At 39.9% G+C, this 14,665-nt stretch overlaps 1 protein-coding gene and 1 long non-coding RNA gene across 8 annotated transcripts in view; both read right to left on the bottom strand.

Annotated features, from left to right (window-relative positions):
• Positions 1-14,665, bottom strand: part of AUTS2 (activator of transcription and developmental regulator AUTS2) — a 1,212,852-nt gene that overhangs the window by 922,557 nt on the left and 275,630 nt on the right. The window lies entirely within an intron of this gene.
• Positions 3,564-14,665, bottom strand: part of LOC145532599 (uncharacterized) — a 185,647-nt gene continuing 174,545 nt past the window's right edge. Inside the window, exons 2-3 of the long non-coding RNA XR_014073417.1 lie at positions 4,289-4,464; positions 3,564-3,988 (exon numbers count right to left, since the gene is read on the bottom strand). This is a non-coding gene — a long non-coding RNA (uncharacterized LOC145532599). The remainder of the gene's footprint in view (positions 3,989-4,288; positions 4,465-14,665) is intronic.

Genomic DNA, 14,665 nt, shown 5'->3' with positions numbered 1-14,665 from the left:
TTTGGTCTCCATTTGCATGAAATATCTTTTTCCAGCCCTTCACTTTCAACCTGTATGTGTCCCTTGTTTTGAGGTGGATCTCTTGTAGACAGCATATATAGGGGTCTTGTTTTTGTATCCATTCAGCCAGTCTTTGTCTTTTGGTTGGGGCATTCAACCCATTTACATTTTTTTAATTTTAGTTTATTTATCTATTTTTTAACTTTACAATATTATATTTGTTTTGCCATACATTGACATGAATCCACCATGGGTGTACATGTTAACCCATTTATATTTAGAGTAATATTGATAACCATGATCTTGTTGCCATTTACTTTGTTGTTTTGGGTTCGAGTTTATAAACCTTTTCTGTGTTTCCTGTCTAGAGAAGATCCTTTAGCATTTGTTGAAGAGCTGGTTTGGTGGTGCTGAATTCTCTCAGCTTTTGCTTGTCTGTAAAGCTTTTCATCTCTCCTTCATATTTGAATGAGAGACTTGCTGGGTATAGTAATCTGGGTTGTAGGTTTTTCTCTTTCATCACTTTAAGTATGTTCTGCCATTCCCTTCTGGCCTGAAGAGTTTCCATTGAAAGATCAGCTGTTATCCTTATGGAGATCCCCTTGTGTGTTATTTGTTGCTTTTTCCTTGCTGCTTTTAATATTTGCTCTTTGTGTTTGATCTTTGTTAATTTGATTAATATGTGTCTTGGGGTGTTTTGCCTTGGGTTTAACCTGTTTGGGACTCTCATGTTCATCTTTAAAAAAAAAAAAATCAAAAATAACTACTGTATGCCAGACATTTTGCCACCTGCTAGAAATACCTAAGAAAGGATCCCAGAACTCATGTAAATCAATGAGGTATTACACTAAAGTGGGATAGGCACAAAGCAGGCAAAATGCTTCCTATTGCTATATTTCACATTGGATGAAAACTGCAGCCCTGCATTATCACAAAAATAGAAAAACAGATCGATACAACAGAATAGAGAGTCTAGAAACAGACCTACTGATATATGAACAATGGGTTTCAGCAAAAGTGCAAAAACAATTCTGTGGAGAAATAATCTTTTTAACAAATGTCAATGGAATAAGTAGATATCCATGTGCAAACTATATATATATAGATAGATAGATAGATGTAGATACAGATATATACATACATATATCCATATCTCAACCTATTAGAAACATTAACTCAAAATATATCATAAACCTAGTTTAAAATCTAAAACTAAAAAATACCTAGAAGAAAACTTTTGTAAACTTGGGTTAGGCAAAGATTTTTCAGATATAGTACCACAAGCACAATCCAAAAAAAAAAAAAAAACTGATAAATTATACCTTATCAAAAATGTAAACTTCTACTCTTCAAAATACATTGTTAAGAAAATGAAGATACAAGACACAAGAAAAAAGCATTTGCAAAGTGTGTATCTGATAAAAAGTTTTGTATCTAGAATACATTCTTTTAAACTCTTGAAACTACATAAAAAGAAAGCAACTCAATTTGTTAAATGGACAAAAGATTTAATACTTAACTAAAGAAGATACATGGGTGGCAAATAAACACATGAAAAGATGCTTAGCAGCAGTAATCATTAGGGAAATGTAAATTGTATCTACTACATACATATTAGAATGACTAAAACGAAAAAGAATGACCATACCAAGTATGGGCAAGGATGTAGAGGAACTTTCATATACTGGTAGAAAGTATAAATGGTACAGTCACTTTAAAAAAGTTTGACTGTTTCTTTAGAAATTCAAAGTATACCTACCATATGTATCAACTATTCTACTCCTAGGTATTTCCCCAAGGAAATTAAAGTGCATGCCCACATAAAGATTTGTACATGCATGTTCATATCAGCTTTGTTACAGCCTAAAACTGGGAGAAACTTCAATATACATCAACAGATGAATGAACGGTGATATAACCATTCAATGCAATATTACTCAGCAATAAAAAGGAACAACCTATTTATGTATGCTACAACATGAATAAATCTCAAAACAATTATGCTGAATAAAAAAAGAATACATTCTGTATGATTCTACTAACATAAAATTCTAAGAAATGTAAAATAATCAATAGTGACAGAAAACAGACTAGTGGTTCCCATGGAGATACAGGAAAAGATTATACGGGGACAAGAGGAAACTTCTGGGGGGTGATGGGCATTTTCCTTGTCTTGACCATGATGATAGTTTCATGGGTGTACACACATGTAAAAAGTATAAAAATGTTACACTTTTAATTCAGGCAATTTACTAGTGTGTCAATTATACCTCAGTAGAGCTCTTTTTTAAAATGTCACAACTGGCTATCATGCACAGCTGACATATCATTATTACTAGATACCATAATTACTTGATTATATTGAGTGTCCATCAGAAAGAACTCATCTTTCAGATTCTTGGAACAAAGGGATGGCCATACACTGGAAGGACTGGCTTTAGACGATGAAGGTTCCACTGAAAACAACTCAGCTGTGAGTCTTGTGAACATGAATGTCTCAGTCAGGCTCAGGAGCAGTGCCCAGTCTGCACATCACTGTCAGTGTCAAGGTGGAGTTCACGTTGTGCCTTGTCTTCTTCACCTATAACAGTCAAATCTCAGCTATTCAGAGGCTAACTTTTAGTAGAGTTTGTCCTATTTTTCATTCAAATACCTTGGCTACTGTTTGGCCACATCCTCTCTCATGAATACACAAATCAAAGAGCAAAGAAAGAAAACATACATGACTTTTTACCGTTTCTAAACGTAAAAACAAACAAGTACCTTATTAAAATACTATATATGATGCATAATGATGCATATGCCATAAAGGAATTCAAATAGAGAGAAAAAAAGGTTTAAAAAAGGAGAGAGTGCAAGCACAGACAAAGTCAGTACATGAAGACACCTGTCAAAGGTGCGGAGCCACTGTCAGAAGTGAGGAAAGGAAAAAAAAGGACCTCAAAACCAGCCGCTGAGAAGCTTTCCTAAATTCAGTTATGGGATGAGATCACAACTATCAGCTTAAGTGAGATTTTTGCACACTCTGTGAATTGAAAACGTCCCAGCAGTCTCCCATTCCCATAGATAATTGAGAGTTGGCTGCTGTTAGACCTTAACATGCTCAAAGCGGCTGAGTCCCTGGCAACCAGATGCTACTGCTTAAAACAGTTTAGGCTCTTAGCCCTGAAGGATTCCTAAAATTGGATTACAGTCCCTCCAGATAATCTGAGAAATACAGCATGACGAAAAGGAAACCTTAAAAAAAAAAAATTAACTCCTCCGTAACAGCAGCATTCTGAAAGCTGAGTACAGCATGACTGAGGCAGAAAATCTCATCAGCGAGGGCTTAAGGGCAATGATGTACACAAAGGGCGAGTCCAGAAAGGGGAGGGGAACCCACACAACAGAGGAGAGCGTCAGGAAGCCAGAAGAGAAAGTAAGCACCACGCAATTCTCAGGCTTTTTGGAGGGCAAAGAGAGTCTGGTATGATGCCTTGAGAGAGGGTAACAGAGCACACACATTTCTACCGCTTTCTCATCCACTCAAATATAACCAAAGGAGGTCACACTCACATGTGAGAGGATGTGTAATCCTAATGATACCACTTTTAATGAGTCACTACTCATTTCTGACTAGGCATTCCACGCACAAGATGGGGAAAGGGTCGGTTAATGTACTTGTTACAGTGTAACAAGTGTGCTCAGTCACTCCAGTCGTGTCCAATTCTTTCTGACCCCCATGAACCGCAGTTCACCGGTCTCCTCTGTCCATGGGTTTCTCCAGGTAAGAATACTGGAGTGGGTTGCCATGCCCTCCTCCAGGGGATCTTCTCCAACAAGGGATCGAACCCGTGTCTCCTACATCTCCTGCACTGCAAGCTGATTCTTTACCACTGAGCACCGGGGAAGCCCGCTGGAGCAAAATAATCAGTAACTGGTCCTTTGCTGTAACACTCAGGTTTAGCTCCACAGGGAGACTGGTTATAACTCGATCATCTCTGAATTCCTAGTGGAGGACACAGAATGACATGCACAGTGAGCTGTTTTTGAACAAAAGAATTAGAGAGAGGAAGACACCGAAAATGCTCCTCTTACCCTAGGGGTTGCTCCCCCACCCTACGAGTCATATCCCTCCTCCGCTCTCACATTTCCACCCAAGAACCTTCAAGCTTATTATTCCCCACCACACTGTTGGAAAAGTCATTACTATCCCCCTGTATATTAAGAGAGGGTGAACAGATCCTCAAAAGATAACATAAGTTACCCCATTAAATACAAGAGAAAACAAAACAAAAAGGTCACTGACTGGGAAAATGATAGGTGTCACCATCATCTCTGTGGCTTGATCTCAGGGCCAGATTACCATTTTCTGGGTCTCAATACCTCTATTCACAGAAAAATCAGGAGTGGTTGATGCTGTCATCCATATATTCAAGACAAGGACCCTGATGAGCCAGTGACAACCTCTTCATATGCAGACATCTGATCCAGATAAATAATAAGGTACAGATTTTTATTTTCTTCCTTAAAATGTTTCCAATTTGCTCTTACCCAGGTGCCCACATACTACCACACCTTCATTTTAAATGAGCAATGTCTGCCCCTAAGTGCATCTTTAATTACTTGAGAGGCAGTGCATCCACTCATTTCAGAGAGTGAAATGAAATGAACCACAGGGAAAATAAAAAGCAAAATAAGGACTGGGACTCCAAGTCATGGAGAAGTCCTGCATTCTTTTCTGCCACGCTAAACCAGTTCTGATCCTCTTTCCTTTAACCTTCCCTAGAAGAGAAAAAAGGAAAGAAAACAAAAAATCCTCATGTGAGTCAGATCTTATAAAGTGGGGGAAAAAAAGAGGACCACTAATATGTCCTTCTAGCTCTGGCTCTTAAGAAATTAAGCCTCTACTAACAGGTAGTTGGCAATTTGACCTCTGGCTCCTCTGCCTTTTCTAGAACCAGCTTCAACATCTGGAAGTTCACGGTTCACATATTACTGAAGCCTGGCTTGGAGAATTTTGAGCATTACTTTACTATCGTGTGAGATGAGTGCAAATGTGTGGTAGTTTGAGCATTCTTTGGCATTGCCTTTCTTCGGCATTGGGATGAAAACTGATCTTTTCCAGTCCTGTGGCCACTGCGGAGTTTTCCAAATTTGCTAACATATTGAGTGCAGCACTTGCACAGCATCATCTTTCAGGATTTGAAGTATCTCAACCGGAATTCCATCACCTCCACTAGCTTTGTTCGTAGTGATTCTTCCTAAGGCCCACTTGACTTCACATTCCAGGATGTCTGGCTCTAGGTGAGTGATCACACCATCATGATTATCTGGGTCATGAAGATTTTTTTGTACAGTTCTTCTGTGTATTCCTGCCACCTCTTCTTAATATCTTCTGCTTCTGTTAGGAACCTACCATTTCTGTCCTTCATTGAGCCCATCTTTGCATGAACTGTTCCCTTGGTATCTCTAATTTTCTTGAAGCGATATCTAGTCGTTCCCATTCTATTGTTTTCCTCTATTTCTTTGCACTGATCGCTGAGGTAGGCTTTCTTAGCTCTCCTTGCTACTCTTTGGAACTCTGCATTCAAAAGGGTATATTCCTTTTCTCCTTGGCTTTTCGCTTCTCGTCTTTTCACAGCTATTTGTAAGGCCTCCTCAGACAGCCATTTTGCTTTTTCATCCGCTGGATCATCGAAAAAGCAAGAGAGTTCCAGAAAAACATCTATTTCTGCTTTATTGATTATGCCAAAGCCTTTGACTGTGTGGATCACAATAAACTGTGGAAAGTTCTGAAAGAGATGGGAATACCAGACCACTTGACCTGCCTCTTGAGAAACCTGTATGCAGATCAGGAAGCAACAGTTAGAACTGGACATGGAACAACAGACTGGTTCCAAATAGGAAAAGGAGTACGTGAAGGCTGTATATTGTCACCCTGCTTATTTAACTTCTATGCAGAGTACATCATGAGAAACGCTGGGCTAGAAGAAGCACAAGCTGGAATCAAGATTTCCGGCAGAAATATCAATAACCTCAGATAGGCAGATGACACCACCCTTATGGCAGAAAGTGAAGAAGAACTAAAGGGCCTCTTGATGAAAGTGAAAGCGGAGAGTGAAAAGGTTGGCTTAAAACTCAACATTCAGAAAACTAAGATCATGGCATCCAGTCCCATCATTTCATGGCAAATAGATGGGGAAACAGTGGAAACAGTGTCAGACTTTATTTTTCTGGGCTCCAAAATCACTGCAGATGGTGACTGCAGCCATGAAATTAAAAGACGCTTACTCCTTGGAAGGAAAGTTATGACCAACCTAGACAGCATATTAAAAAGCAGAGACATCACTTTGTCAACAAAGGTCCCTCTAGTCAAGGCTATGGTTTTTCCAGTGGTCATGTATGGATGTGAGAGTTGGACTATAAAGAAAGCTGAGCGCAGAAGAATTGATGCTTCTGAACTGTGGTGTTGGAGAAGACTCTTGAGAGTCCCTTGGACTGCAAGGAGATCCAACCAGTCCATCCTAAAGGAGATCAGTCCTGGGTGTTCATTGGAAGGACTGATGTTGAAGCTGAAACTCCAATACTTCGGCCACCTCATGCGAAGAGCTGACTCACTGGAAAAGACCCTGATGCTGGGAAAGATTGAGGGCAGTAGGAGAAGGGGACGACAGAGGATGAGATAGTTGGATGGCATCACCAACTCAATGGACATGGATTTGGGTGGACTCCGGGAGTTGGTGATGGACAGGGAGGCCTGTCGTGCTGCGGTTCATGGCGTCGCAAAGAGTCGGACACGACTGAGCGACTGAACTGAACTGAACAGGCAGTTGATAACACCTTGATATTTGACTTTAGTTAAGGCTGGCTGTGCTTTCATAGAAACAGAGGTGGTGTATGGGTATGAGTAACTACTTTTTGGAAAGGCTCACTTAGTAGAACAAAATCTTCCTCTTTCTCTCTCTCTCTCTCACACACACAAGGCCTAATTCTGTCCACTCAGCAAACAGGAAACGATTACACAAAAGGTAACTTAGTGTTTAGGATTATTCAGTAACAGGAAAAGTCACTTCTGGCAAAATTCACATTATGTAGCTCGAATATAAATAGTTTATACAGCATATTGGGTAGGGTATATTGATAAAAGACAATGCCTTTATGGCTCGAGTTTTTCAAGTAGTTCAAATAGGTTTTTAGAGAACGTTGAAATAATTAATTCCTTCAGTACTAATTCTATAACTTTCTCCCAATTTCCCAGAAACTGTAGTCAACTTTCCAATGGAAATAAGCAGGCATCCATTCATTCACAGAACAGTGATGTAGAAAACCAGCATACCCATGAGTATATATATTAATACCTCCCCACACTCCACAAACAATTGTCACATCCTTTCTCAAACTAATCTTAACTGGCTTGTCAATGGCACAGACCAACCTGTTTCAGTGTCTGAAATTGAAATGTCTGAAAACTTAGGGTCCTCCATGAGATAATCTCTTAGGTTGCATCAAACTCTCTGATGTTATTATTATCCTCGGAGGTTATTTAACACATATAAAACATTCAACCAATGTAGCCTTAAGAATTCACTGATTCAATAGCACGTTTGCTTACAGATCATGTTTTCCACAATTAAATGTCTGTATGAGATTTCTCTGATATAAAAGTATGCTCTTTTGAGTTTGAGAACTAGGCATGGTTCTGATTTGATTTGAGAACTAGACAAGATTTAATAAAAGGTCAAGACAAATTTCTGAATATAAAGCAAGGACTAATTTGTGACTTTTCACAACCACTAATATTTGTACAGCAACTGAGAGTTGCAAGTGTACAACAAGCTTATCTTTTAAAATCATCATTTCATTTGATTTCCTAATAACCCCATACAACAGGCACCATCATTTTCATTTTCTAAATGAGGAAACGGAGGTTTGATATACAAATGACATCCCAAAGTCAGAGAGTCAGCTCTTGTCAACACGCTTGGGGTCCCTTGACTCTAATCCTAGTCTCATTCCCTAATACCAGGTCATTAGAGCCTTATTTGTAAGAGTCAGGATTATGACCTTTTGTTTGAAGAAAATTTTAAATTATAGTTTAGTACTGTCTCATTATAAAATCCTTCTTCTCACCTCCATTTACCCTCCAAAGCATAATTAGGGAAAGGTTATGCCCCTTACATCAAGCATTTGAACTCTTTCTGAAGGATTCAGATCAGCAATACAAATCCAGACAGACATAAAAGCTTTGGTTTTTCTCTAAAACTGACAATTTTCACCATTTTATTTCTAGGGTGAAAAGTGGCAGAGAATGACACCCTTCTGACCTTAAAAAAAAAAAAAAAAGAAAAGAAACTACACAAATGCTCCAGACCCTGAATTCCACATGTTCTGCCTATCTGGCTCAATAAATATTAATGGATAATGGCAGCAGCTATAAATACCCACACGTGCAAAAAAAAAAAATAATAAAGCAGAAATTCTTGTTTAGCACATATTTCAAATGCTCTATCACTAAATGAAACACAAACACAGGTTTCATGACAAGACTTCCCAGTCTGGGAGACTGTTCATATGGTTCCAGCCTATGAATGCACTCTCCCTTCCACTGCCTTTCCCATCAACCCCCATCTTCTATTTCAGATTTTAACCAGAAGCATTTTCTTTCCTTTAGCATCATATGGGGAAAAATACAATGAACTACCCTGCAGGCTTTCACAGAACACAGAAAAGTACTTAAGAGGTACCCACTGACCTGAGAGGCAGTGTCAGTTTGCACAAGAGACCTGGATACTAAGTTTGAGGCAATTACGTCATGCAAAGATGCCCAAACTTTTACTCAGTTTGTTGAACAAGTCACAGCCTTGTCTCTATACCAAAGCTTCCTATAGATAGATTTAGTGATGTTTAGATACTTATTGGGTCTATCAGATTTGATAATGGAATCAATCTCTCCCTTTAGAAGCTCTGGGTTAATGGCAAAGTTTATTAAACTGCAGGCAGTCATTCAGAAAAGATCAATAGAGACATGATTACAGAGTAACCAGAGGATTAAACATGAGATTTATCACAAAATTAAACTGAATTAAATGTTCTCTGATAGCACTTGAAATGCTGTCGATATGTTTAATTCATAATCTATGCTTTCTGTGTTTACCTAATAGGCACAGGGATGTCTGATTTGAGAAAATGATTGCTATATAAAAACATAAGCCACAGAGATTTGCTGAAAGACTCGAGAGTCCCTTCTGAAAATGTTCACTCGTTTTTAAGAAGCAGCACTTTAATTTCTCCATAAGAGCCGTCCACAGTTTAACTCAGTAGTTTTAAGTTACTTGGTACATAGCCCATTCTGCCCATCCCTAAAGCTCACACATATAGGTATCCCCCACTTTTCCAAAGTTCACTTTATGCCACTTCACTTTTACAAAAAAATCTACATTTGCATCTGTTTCCCCTAACCAAAAGAAATCCAAAGAGGATTTTTCACTTTTATGGAAAGAGGTAAAAAGCAAAAATAGTATTCAGTGTCTGTTCTGCAAAATGCTCTTAGATAGGCAGCATCCACCCCAAACAGCAAGAGTGACCCCACCAAACTCCTTCCCTGGGAACTACACTCTGCATCTCAGCATCTAGTTGCCATACCTTTGAATAGTGTCTGTGAACATCTGTGCTTTATATTGATTTATTTTGTGCATCCGTTAGCAAAATGTGTCCTAAGGTAGTTGCTTCTTGGATCTATGCCATTTTGGCTTACGAAATATTTCACAGGAACACTCTTACTTTCAGAGAGTGGGGGAACCCTGTGCACCCTCACAGGCATATATCTCAGAACTGTGTCTGCAAGTTACATCCTTGAAACCATTTCCTCCTCTTTAAAAAATTTCCTTACCTTCTCTCACACAAAAGCATGTGGTGTGACACTGGGCCTTCGTCCCCTAAGGAAAGGGGGCTGGAAAATGTCATCTAGATGTAGGAAAATCAACCCTTCTACATCCTGGGAGGTTTTATTGATGCCACCACAAGCTCAGCAAATCACATTCATAAAAGTCAAATCCCATTCACAAGCTATGAAAAGCAACCACTGGCTAAACAAACTGGCAACAGCATACACGCTCGTAATCAGTGGAGGAGTCAGAATACATGATGGCTGCTAAGACTGATATCAATACCACAGTGAGAGAGCACAGCTCTGCAGGACCTGAGACGATAAAGGCCCATCCTGCTGGGAGAGCTTGGGAGGGTGTGCGAGCAAGCAGATGGGCTGGCAGGGAAATCAGTCATGGAGCAAACACTGAGCCTGTGGTTTAAACTACACCTTGGATGGCAACGAGTTTGAGGGAGACTTCCCCCTTCCCCTGGTCTAGTTGCTGTCACGTTGCTAGTACCCTGCACCCACACATGGCGTCGGCCCTGCCCTGAGGAGCTGCAGGCTGTGGTGACTTCAGCTGTAATCCAATATGGCAGGTGTTTGGAAAGAGAGGGAAGGGGAGATGGGTTGGAAGTGAGACGCTGGGGCTAATAGCACCCTGCAGTCTCTCGTCCCCTCGTCAGCACACTGATTTACACTGGAGCCACCACTTTTCTTCTCAGCAGTTATCCAATGTTACAATACCGTTTAGTGCTGTGGGTAGTCCACAAAATTTCTTGGTTCCTCAGGAACCAAGAATGCCATCCTGCCTGCTGAAGAAAGGAACTCTGCACCCCACCCTAAAAGCCGGGGCTGCTTTGAAGGACATGAAGCCAAAGCTGCTTACATCAGACTCTTTGACTGACAGAGATCCTATGACATCAGTTTCTTATATTATTTTCCACAGTAGAAACTTCATGCTAAGAAAAGCACTGCCCCTCACTGCTATCAATACACTGTGTCTTTGCTCATTCTAGGAATGACACAAGCAGGTGCTCTGGCGGCAGTTAGATCTGGGTCTGAGCCCTGGTGTGGCCACTCTGTGGCTTTGTGACCTTGTGCAAATCTCCAGCCTGTTTAGATCTCCATTTTTACTGCTCCAGGACAGGGATAGAGTTATGAGGCCTAATGAAATCTGTGGGAAGTGCCTCGGGTATTTCCTAGCATAAAGCAGATAATAAATGCTAAGTGAGGAATTCTTCTTCCTAGCTAATACAATCATGCTCCTAGTCATTACAAAGGGAAACTCTCAGTCATTATAAAATGCTGTCTTTGGCAACTGAGGATTGATGGTGGGACCTATTCTTCATATAGCCTTAAGACTGTGTGTATTGAGTGTCTTTTGGTGTACAGAGTGATGTACTGTATATTATACTACCTCTTTTAATTACCATAACACCCTGTGTAGCTTCAGTTTTTCTTATTTCCATCAAATAGGGGCTAAGTTTCGCAACTAATTTATAAAGTAGCTATTTGAATTAAATCAAGTAATACAGTTTCTGGAACAGACTAGAGTTAGTCATTCTATTACTATGGATTAACTTGACCAGGGTCACACGGCTTGAAGACAACACCAGGATTCAATGCAGAGCTGGTGACACTAGAGCTCATGCTGCATGCATGGCCCCGAATGCAGCAGCCTGGGATGTAGTTGGAGCGCTGCCCAGGATTTACACTGATTTCAAACTCAGTCTTTCCACACTTCTCTATTCCTTTTTGTGTTTTTTTTAAATAAGCACATCACTTGGTCTACTTACTCTGTAAAATAAAAGGAAAAAAAATTGTGCAATTTGCTCTTTGGAATAATAACACCACATAAATTTTCATCTTTTTTTCCCCAAAATCTGCCTTCCATAATTTATAAGAAGTGAAAAAGTTGCCGGGAAAAGAAAGAAAGAAAAATGAATTTCCCATCACCACATGAAATGGATAGATGGAAACTTCAGGAAGGTTTGGCATGGGAAGAGAACAACCCTTTGTACTCATGATACATCCAAAAGTAAAAAGACCACCATGTAAACTGTTCCTAGGGACAGGAAAAAAGAAGGCATGAAAAAGTGTTTGATACTGATTCCATCATAAATCTCTTTTCAACTGCTTTACCTCTGCTGGTTTTCCAAATGAGACATCTGTCCATTTTCAAAAAGAAAATAAATGCATCCAGGATAGTTACTAGATGCACTTCAACATAAAAAGATTATCTACAAGGCTTCCTGTTGGAGCCTAACCTTAAGAGAAATGGGTTTCTTGGACTGTATTAGGGAATCCCTCAATGCGCCATCCAAAATCTTCCTGCGTTAAGACTTAATAGAATAGGGAGAGATGCAACAAAGGAGGGGGAAAAGCTCTCCTTCCCAGCTGAGCACTGACACATACAGTACCATTCGGGAGGCAACTTTATGTGCTCTTAGTAGTAGATTAATGAATGTAATTACCTAGCATTGTGGCTGTGAATGCTGCAAAAACTATAATTTATAGAGTGCTGTAAAGTTCTAATGTGTTTTTATGTCCATAAGCTGCTTAACCATAATCTAATGCATTTGTACAAGAACAGCCTAAGTGGCTCTCAGCTGAACAGTGAACACAAGTGTCTGAACCTCAGCAATTCTCCTCGTACGTCTTTATAACCCAACCCTGTGTGGTAAGCATCTGAGGGAAACAGCTGCTGAATTATACAAATAATTCCAGAGACAGTGACAAGGCTTTCTGCCTCTCTCACCATGAGAAGAGTTGCTGGCTGACAAAGAGATGCAGGCCTTAATTAAATGCTGGAGTTGTTCTGCATACATGTTTGGTGGTTACTTTTTCTTTTACAAACATTCTCAATACCCTCTCCTCTAGTCCCATCTACTCTCATCCCTGCCCCCTAGAGGTGAGCAGGGGTAGAAAGGGGGAGGAGAGAAGAGAATAGGGAAAAACAAATATCTTTCTATCTGAAAATATCCTACCTGGCTTCCAGCTTGGAAAAGGCTTACCATTTCCAATTTCTCAGCCACTGTATTTTCAAGGAAGGAAATAAAGGAGTACTCCCTTTACTTTCAAGGGGGTAAAGCTCAACAATTCTCTGACGACGAAAGGAAATTATCCTTTGAGACTGCCCTAGTCAGGGGTTTGAACTATCTCATGTGAGTGGACAGATGACTATGATGATGAAGATATGGGTGGTGATGATGGTGGGTGGTGGTGGCTGATGCTTTTTTAAAGTTTGCAATGTGTAGAATTACACACCCTCCATAGTCCAATGAGAAGGTACCATTGGTAAACCAATTTTCAGATGAAAACACCAGGCGTTGTGATTGGTTAAGTGGCAAAACAGGTATTTCAGTTCAGCTTTTCACTCCACAGCCTGCACTAGGCTCACTAGGCAACTTATTTACAACTTATAACTTCATGTTTTCCTCATGTATAACATAGAGATTGGTACTGTTGTTCAGTCGTGAAGTCACATCTGGCTTTTTGCCACCCCGTGAACTGCAGCACGACAGGCTTCCCTGTCCTTCATTATCTCCTGGAGTTTGCCCAAGTTTATGTTCATTGAGTCTGTGATGCTATCTAACCATCTCATCCTCTGTCATCCACTTTTCCTTCTGCTTTCAATCCTTCCTGGCATCAGGGTCTTTTTTAATGAATCAGCTCTTCGCATAAGGTTGCCAAAATATTGGAGCTTCAACTTCAGGATCAGTCCTTCCAGTGAATATTCAGGATTCATTTCCTTTAGAATTGACTGGTTTGATTTATTTGCCATCCTAGGGACTCTCAAGAGTCTTCTCCAGCACCACAATTTGAAAGCATCAGTTCTTCAGCACAGCCTTCTTTACGGCCCAACTCTCACATCCATACATGAGTACTGGAAAACCCCTAGTTTTGACTATGCAAATCTTGTTGGCAAAGTGATGTCTTTGGTTTTTAATATGCTGTCTAGATTTGTCATAGCTTTTCTTCCAAGGAGCAAGCGTCTTTTAATTTCATGGCTGTAGTTACCATCTGCAGTGGTTTTGGAGCCCAAGAAAATAAAATCTGTTACCGCTTTCACTTTTCCCCATCTGTTTGCCATGAAGTGATGGGACCAGATGCCATGATCTTCGTTTTTTGAATGTTGAGTTTCAAGCCAGCTTTTTCACTCTCTTCTTTCGCCCTCATCAAGAGGCTCTTTAGTTCTTCTTCAACTTTCTGCCATTAGACTGGTTATCATCTGCCTATCTGAGGTTATTGATATTTCTCCTGGAAATCTTGATTCCAGCTTGGGATTCATCCAGCCTGGCATTTCGCATGATGTACTCTGCATATAAGTTAAATAAACAGAGTGACAATACACAGCCTTGTCATACTTCTTTCCCAATTTTGGACCAGTCTGCTGTTCCATGTAAGGTTCTAACTGTTGCTTCTTGACCAGCATACAGGTTTCTTAGGAAACTGGTAAGGTGGTCTGATATTTCCACCTTTTTAATAATTTTCCACAGTTTGTTGTGATCTACACAGTCAAAGGCTTTTGTGTAATCACTGAAGCAGAAGTAGATGTTTTTTCTGGAATCCCCTTGCTTTCTCTATGATCGAACAAATGTCGGCAATTTGATCTCTGGTTTCCTCTGTCATTTCCAAACCCATTTTCTACATCTGGAAGTTCTCAGTTCACGTACTGCTAAAGCCTAACTTGAAGGATTTTGAGTATAACCTTCCTAGTATGTGAAATGAGTACAGCTGTTTGGTAGTCTGAACATTCTTTGGCATTGCCCTTTTTTGAGATTAGAATGAAATCTGAGTTTTCCCAGTCCTGGG

This window comes from Giraffa tippelskirchi, chromosome 13, assembly GCF_054371585.1.
Source record: "Giraffa tippelskirchi isolate mGirTip1 chromosome 13, T2T-mGirTip1v1.2.pri, whole genome shotgun sequence".
Classification (NCBI taxonomy): domain Eukaryota; kingdom Metazoa; phylum Chordata; class Mammalia; order Artiodactyla; family Giraffidae; genus Giraffa; species Giraffa tippelskirchi.
This window is presented reverse-complemented; position numbering and strand designations above follow the sequence as displayed.